Source organism: Rattus rattus, chromosome 7 (assembly GCF_011064425.1).
Source record: "Rattus rattus isolate New Zealand chromosome 7, Rrattus_CSIRO_v1, whole genome shotgun sequence".
NCBI classification, from domain to species: domain Eukaryota; kingdom Metazoa; phylum Chordata; class Mammalia; order Rodentia; family Muridae; genus Rattus; species Rattus rattus.
The window spans coordinates 121,647,114-121,655,678 of record NC_046160.1 but is presented as its reverse complement, the minus strand read 5'-3'; positions in this window follow the sequence as shown (position 1 = coordinate 121,655,678).

The window sequence follows — 8,565 nt, the reverse complement described above, 5'->3', positions numbered from 1 at the left end:
TTGATCATTTGTACATACATGCCATGTGTTTTGATTATATTCTTCAGTCATTACTCTCAGTAAGTCCTAAATTTTAACAATTACTCTCAACTTGATAATATAGGTTTACCATTCATATCTCTATGACTGTTAATAAATCCGCAATTGTTGCACCTGGTGGCATAGTCCTCTCATTGACACTTGCCACTGTAGTTTATTCATAGCAAAGTAGTTGATTGAGAGACAATATGTTGCTGTATTTTGTTTCTTGAATAGTACATACCAGTGTGACTACGTAATTAATTATACTTAAACCAATAAAATATTCATATCTGTGTGTCTTCAGCATTTTCCATTTCCTCTTTCTTACAAGTAGTTCTAAGTATGTGATTGACATTCCAGTTTGTATTTAATTTGCATTTCAATAATTAAATATCTTTACATATCTATGAACATGCACATATATTATTCATAAAAGATCTGTTTAATATGTTTGGATATTCATTTGAATTTTTCATTTCCTGTGACTGAGTTGAGTTACCTGCATATCTACACATAAGTTCATGATCATATTTATGCTGTGTAAGTATTTTCAAATACTGATACCAAGTGGACAGACCTAAAATCATGTAAATGAAACACTAAACAAACAAAGTAAGGTGTGTGTGTGTGTGTGTGTGTGTGTGTGTGTGTGTGTGTGTGTGTGAAAATAGCTAATAGGAAGGGAAAGGCCAGGAAACTAGGAGTGAGAGATGTGGGCAGCATGAGATTTTGTTTTCTTTTTTTCTGGTTTATTTTAATATATCTGGTATTGCTTTACATATTTACCTATGGTGTGGCTCACTGTGGTTCTTTGTTTATTGGCCCTCTTTTTGGGAAATGCTTGAATACTTGACTATTTTGAGTATATAAATGTATGTCATTTTTACTAATTAATTGCTCCTGTGGAGGCTTGATGCCTCAGTATATGGGAATGCAAGAGCTGTGAGGAGCAAATAGATTAGTGGGTTGCAGAGTAACCACATGGAGACAATGGGAGGGGGAGAAAATGTGTAGGACATGGAGTTTGTGGAGGGGTAACCAGTCAATGGGATATCATTTGAAATATAAACAAATAAAATGATAAATAAAAAAGAAAATAATTTGTATAATATAAAGTTATTACTATAAATAAAATATATAATGGGAATTTATTATCCAATATGTGCCAACTTTAAAAAGAATTCCTAACATTTATTAACAAATCTATATGATCTTATACTAATTACACTTAAATAATTTTATAGTTCAGTTTTTGATGGACTAACCTATAAAGACAAATTATAAAATTCTATCACATTATTGGAATGATTAAATAACCATATTTATTGAAAATATTCTTGTTATTTCATTAGTTTTATGTAACAACATCTTTTAATTATTCTTACTTTATTAATTATATTCAATTAATGAATAATGTATAATTACCTTCCTAATTGATGTAATGTGCAGAAGAAAAAGAAGATAAAGAACAGAAGAAGAAGTAGGAGAAATAGTACAGGATAGAAGAGTAAGAAGAAGAAGGGGAAGAAGAAAATTGAGAGGAAGAAAGATTAATGATCAGTGAAAAGACCTTTGTAAGACCAGACACTAAAAATGACGAATAGTTTTAGGCCTTTCAGAAGGCTTTTCTAGCTTTTCTTTTTCTTTGGTTTGTTAGTTTAAGACAAATGTTGTTTTTGATTTCATATTTGATTAGTGTTTTGAACTGTGTCCAGACATTTTAAAGCAATATAGTAAATCAAATCAGCTTGATATTTTTGCAATGCTGGCAAATAATTAAATCTTCATGACCTATAAGTTGGTGTATAAAAATATTAGTGTATTTGTAAATAAGAATAGTAAATGAAAAAGCTAGTGTACGAAATAATGAAATCATATATAATTTCTTTATTTAAACATTTATTTAATTTGAATAAATTGAAATACTAAACTTGGAGAAATAGAACTAAATTGGAATATGGCTCATGTACTACTTAATTAACATTTTTATTAATTGTGTGTTAAAATAGTCATTGAATATTGAAGCTAAAACATTTCAATTTGTATATTATAATTTCCATATCAAATTTATTTTTTAATTAATTTTAATTAGTTTTTAAAGTACAGTGTCATTCCCCATGCAGTTTGCCCTCCAACAGTTTCTCACCCCATTTCTCCTTCCCCATCTCCAAGAGGAAGTCCCCAGCCTACCCACTCCCACCCTACCAGGCCTCCCGACTCCCTGGACCCTGAAGTCTTTTGAGGTTTAGATGCATCTTTTCTCACTGAGGTCAAACCAGGCAGTTCTCTGCCCTGTAAGTGTGATGGTCATTGGAACAGTTAGTGTATGATGCCTGGTTGGGGGCTCAGAGTCTGTAACACATAGGGGGACTAGGCTAGTTGAGACTGTTTTCCTATGGCTTGGCCTCATCTGCAACTTCCTCCAGTCTTTCCCTACTAACCACAGGGTTCTCTTTGCTAGCATGCATTGGTTGGGTATAAGTATCTGCATCTGTCTCATTCAGCAGCTTTTTGAGACTCTCAGAGGACAGCTATACTAGGTTCATGTCTGTAAGCACACCATAGAAGCAGTAACTGTGTCAAGCCTTGGAGCTTCCCCTTGAGATGGACCTCAATTTGTGCCTCACACTGGGTCTTATTTCCCTATCTCTTCTCCGTTTTTGTCCCTGGAGTTTTTTTTAGGCAAAAGCAATTCAGGGTCGTGCTGTTTGGATATGGGATGGCAAACCCATTTCTCTACTTGATGCCCTGTCTTTATATTGGAAGTGAACTCTACAAGTTCCCTCTCCTCACTGTTGGTCATTTCATCTAATTTCCATTCCTTTGAGTCCTGAGAGGTTCTCATCTGCCAGTTTCTCATCTACATTCTAGAGGGTATCCCCACCTCCTACCGCCAGAGGATGCCTATATCTGTTTATTCTGCTTGCCCTCTGGACTTCACTCCTGCTTGCCAACCAATACCTGATCATGTTTCCCTATTCTGCTCTCTATCCCCTCTCACACCCAAGTCTGTCTTTCACTCTGCCCTCCATGTTTGCTTTCTTCTCCCTCCAAACTGTGATTAGGGCATCCTCCCTTGGGCCTTTGACTTTCTAAACTTCTTGATTTCTATAGATTGTCTCTTGGGTATCAGAAACTTTTTGGCTAATATCCACTTGATAGTTCATATTCACATGTGAGTGAAATGAAAATCAAAACGACCCTAAGATTCTACCTTACACCAATCATATTGGCTAAGTTCAAAATCTCAGGTTACAGCACATATTGACAAGTATGTGCAGAAAAAGGAACACTCCTCCATTGCAGGTGGGATTGTGAACTGATACAGCCACTGTGGAAATCAATCTGTAAGATTCTCAGAAAATTGGAAATATATCTATCCGGAGATCCTGCTATACCACTCTTGGGCATATACCAAAAAAATGTTCTACCATGTGACAGGTGTATGTCCTTTTGGGTCTGAATTACCTCACTCAGGATGCTACTTTATAATTACATCCTTTTGCCAGCAAAACTCATGATGTCTTCATTCTTAATAGGTTGATAGTATCCCAGTCTGTAAATGAACCATAGTTTTTATCCAATATTCCATTATGCAACATATGGGCTATTTCTGGATTTTGGCTATCTCAGAAATGAACACTATGAATAGAATGCATATGTACCCTGGTAGGATGGTGGGTTACATTTTATTTATTTTTGTTGCTCACTTTGTTTTATTTGGACTGTGCTTCTTATCTTACTAATGGCAATGAGTCTTTGGGTCATTTCTTCCTCTGATCATGAAATACGATGTTGTTTCTTTGATTGTGGAATTAGTATTACTGGTTGAGTCACATTTTGAAACTCAGTTTACCTCAGAATGGCAGCATGTGTCACAATAAATTATAAGTCCCACAATTGATTGCTCACACCGATGTATGTTGGAGCACATTGTAGACTGCTTACACAAAGCATTGGCTTTGATGCCATGGAATTAAACGATGATTTATACAAATGTTCATATATCATGTCAACTTTATTGTACTCTACTAAACAGACCAAGGGATTCTTTGGAGTCAAGTGTGTACAAGGTACAAGGCTATCTGTGGTTACGGGTTATGGCATGCAAAATTTTGTGGAAGCAAATACATCATTTGGTATTAGAATTAAAAAAAATAAGTTTAAGCCACTATGTGGAAAAAAGAGCATTTTCATCTTAAAGTCAGCATGTGGAAGAATACAAATCAATCCATTCTGTACAAAGCAAAAGTCCAAGTAGGTCAAGAACCTCCACATAATACCAGATAAACTCAAACTAGTAGAAGAAAAAGTGTGGAAGAACCTCAAACACATGGACACAGGGGAACATTTCTTGAACAGAAAACTAATGGCTTATGCTGTAAGATCAAAAATCAACAAGTGGGAATTTACAAAATTGCAAACTCATGTAAGACAAAGGGCATTGTCTTTAGGGCAAAATGACATCCAACAGATTGGGAAAAGATCTTTACCAATCCTATGTCTGAAAGAGGGCTAATATCCAATATATACTAAGAACTCAAGCTAGACTCCAGAGAATCAAATAGCCTTAGGAAAATGAGGTACAGAGCTAAACAAAGAATTCTCAACTGAGAAATATTGAATGGTTGGGAAGTACCTAAAAATATTCAACATTCTTAGTCATCAGGGAATTGCAAATCAAAACAACCTTGAGATTCCACGTTACAACAGTCAGAACAGCAAAGATCAAAAACTCAAGTTAAAACAGATGCTGGCAAGCACGTGTAGAAAGAGGCACACTCCTCCATTGTTGGTGGGATGGCAAGCTGGTACAAACTCTCTGCCAATCAGTCTGGAGATTTCTCAGAAAATTGGACATTGCACTACTAGAAGACCCAGCTATATTACTCCTGAGCATATACCCAAAATACACTACAACTAGAACAAGGTCACATGCTCCAATATGTTCACAGCTACCTTGTTTGTAATCTCCAGAAGCTGGAAAGAACCCAGATGTCCCTCAACAGAGGAATGGGTATATGAATTGTTGTAAATTTACACAATGGCATACTACTCAACTAGCAAGAACTATGACTTTATGAATTTCATACACAAATGTATGGAAGTAGAAAATAACATCCTGAGTGAGCTAACCAGTCACAAAAACAAAATGAAACAAACAAAAAAACAAAACGTACACATGATATTCATACACTGTTAAGTAGATATCAGCTCAAAATCTTTAATTACCCAAGATCTTATCCACAGACTGCATGAAGCTCAAGAAGAAGTATGACCAAGGTGTGGATACTGCTTCAGTCCTTCTTAGAAGGGGGGACAAAAATATTGATAGGAGGAAATAGAGAGACAAAGTTTAGAGCAGAGACAGAAGGAAAGACCATCCATAGCCTTTCCCATTTGGGGAACTGGCCAATACACTTGCAGCCAACTAACCCAAACAATATTGCTGATACTGATAAGTGCATGCTGAAAGGAGCCTGATACAGCTTTCTCCTGAGACGCTCTTGCAAAGCATGCCAAATACAGAGGAAAATGCTCAGTGCCAACCATTGAACTGAGAACAGGGTTACATTTGAGGAGTTAGAGAAAGGATTGAAGAAGCTGTAGGGGTTTGCAACCCCATAAGAATAACAATACCAACCAACTAAGGCTCCCAACGTATAGATCTCACCATTGAAAGAGTACATGTGGACACATCCCTGGCTCCAATCAGCACCACCCATGCACCAATGAGAGGAGAAGCCCTTGAACCTGCCCAAGGCTGAATCACATCCCCCAGTGTAAGGAAATATCATGACTGGGAAGTCGGAAGGAGTAAGTGGATGTGTGGGGGAACACTATCTAGAAGAAGGGGGAGGGCATGGGATAGGGGGTTTATGGACAGGAAACTGGGCAAGGGGTTAACAATTGAAATGTAAAAAGAAACAAAAAGAAACAATTTAATGAACACTTATGTGTTCATGGTCATAACTACTATTTTTTAAAGTGTCAGAAAAGAATCTACTTCTGCCATTGAAAATAACTGAAAGTCATTTATATAAATATACCTGGACCTGCACAATTGGAGGATGGTCTGTGTTTTCTGATATCTTCCTAACGAATATTACAGGGATAATCTAAATGCCCATCCTGAAACACATTGCCTCACCCCAGTACTCAAAGTATCTATACCAGTCAGGTTTAATCCATGTGATAAGGAATGGTGCCTAGTGGCTTCAAATGAACTACAGGAATTGAGGAAACTTACTTTCCAGCCATGTCTTGTATTCATTCATAAATCTTCAATCAAAATCCTGGTAGATCTTGAGGAATGGTTGATAAAACCTGGTGTTATTCCCTAAATCACAGTGTTAAACAAACAGCAGGTAGTACAGAACAAATGTCAAGAACTGAAAGCTTAGGCTGGAGCATAGCAAGGGTATCTCATGCGATTTATCAGGAAATCCCAGTTTTCCTTTGTAGCATTGCCTCTCAGGTGTTCTAATAGATGGGAGGTAAAGTTCTTTTTTTATAAACTACTATGTAACTGTGATGCCTTATTAAACCTATGCAGTGCAGAGAGCTAGGTGCACTGTTAAAACACAGCGATATTTCCTTACTCAGGTACCATGACCAACAAATTCATAGCTTTGGTCTTGAATCCCAGGAATTTTCACAGATGGAAGGTTTTATTCAAGAGGCAGTTCCTCCACTATGTATTTCGTCTAGTTCCCAATAGTCTTGGAACTAAATCTGAATGATTCCTTCGGCCTGTTTTCATTGTTTGATAGCAAGAGTATTGTAAATTAAAAGAGTAATGTGAGTTTCAAAATGTTGTTTAACATTCCTATTTTGTCAATGATCTTGAACTGAATTGAGATGGATCTTCATTCTGTCATTTTTTATTGTTTAATCTTGTCACTTTTTTTTAAGTTACAGGAAAGTGTTATAAGTTCTTGTCCCAAAAATTACAGATCTTTATGTTTGTGTGGCAATCTTCTTTTATGGTAGTAGAAAGAAGATTGATTTCTTGCTTTTTCTAGGGTGTGTTTTTATCTCCTGTTTTCTAAGATATCACTAAAACAGAAGGGCTTTTTATGCTATGGGGACATGGATCCTTTTTTTTCTTCATGCTAAGAGATCACTCTACCTGCAGAGTTATATCCCAGGCAGTTTGAATTATCTTTTATGTACCTTATAAAAGAAAAAAAAACAAAATGTTTGGTCACACTTGTTATTTTTGATATATTATTTAATTATATTATCATATACTTATACCATTCCCTCTTATCCTTCATCCTAAAATGCACTCTTAGTAGACATGTACTCTTTCAAATTCATTCCCCTTTGCCTTCAATTTAAATAACCTGGCAAAGAAAACATTCCTTGATGTATAGAGACAGCTACACCTATCTTTGATATAAGGAAATATTTATAATTTGGAGAGATTATGTTATTTAGTAAACTGTAAGCTATAGCTTCTCCATTATGATCTATGATCTAAGTAACCCTAGGTAGTTGACTAGGTTTCCATTACCAGATATAATCATTTTCTTCTTGAGAATACGTGAAATCAAACATTATTTTATATAATCTCCTAATAGAAATTTTCTTAACTTTTCTAATATCTTAGCTAGAAATCTCTTCGACAGAATCTTGTTGTTTTTATAGTTGGTGTAGATTGCTAAAAAAATTTTTACTTTGAGTAATTTCAGTTTTACAAGAATGTAAGAGAATCGTCTCACACAAAATCTCCAAATCTCCCCATACTTCAATCACAGTAAATTACCGTGAAGCATGACCTGTATATTTGGATCAATGTCACTGTTTTGATAAACTCCTGTGTTATTGAAAATTACTAGATTCCTTTCATATTTTATTTCTTAGTCAAGATCTGCCACAACATTCTGCACTGGCTTACTGCTCCAGTGACTGAAGGCATTAGTTGAAACTTCTGTACCCAGCACACTGTCAGGTTTCATGGCCATAATTTGACTGTTGTCTCTTAAGAGATCTCTGCAAGACTGTCTGTTACTTATGCACACTGCAGAGCAGTTGTCTTCACCTCATAGGATGGTTGAATTTTTTCCTGTGTGAGTAACATTATCAGAAGAGTTTTAAACTGTGGGGTAGCATATTTTGATATTTTATGTAATAATTGTTGTTTGTTGATAATGCTTTTCCCAGATGATGTTTCCTTTAACTAAAATGAGGTTGGACAATCAATTCCTTCTTGGTTTATACTTTCACCATAAAAGGCATCATTCTTCCTGTTTCTATTTAAAGAAAATTTTATTTGGAAAAAATACTTGATCTTTCACATTTTTCAGTCAATTTTTTTTTGACAAACTCGTAATACCTGGTGGTTCACAATGCTTCTAGAAACCTGAACAGTGGCAAACTCACATTAGAATAAAGCATCTACCTGTTTCTTTCCTTTTTCATTCTTTTCTTTTTCCTACCAAAATGTTTTACTTTAGGTTGATATAATGCTTTTGCTTTAATGTATTAATCAAGTATTTCTTTTTGTCACTTCCTGATTGGATTGACTTGATGTTTACA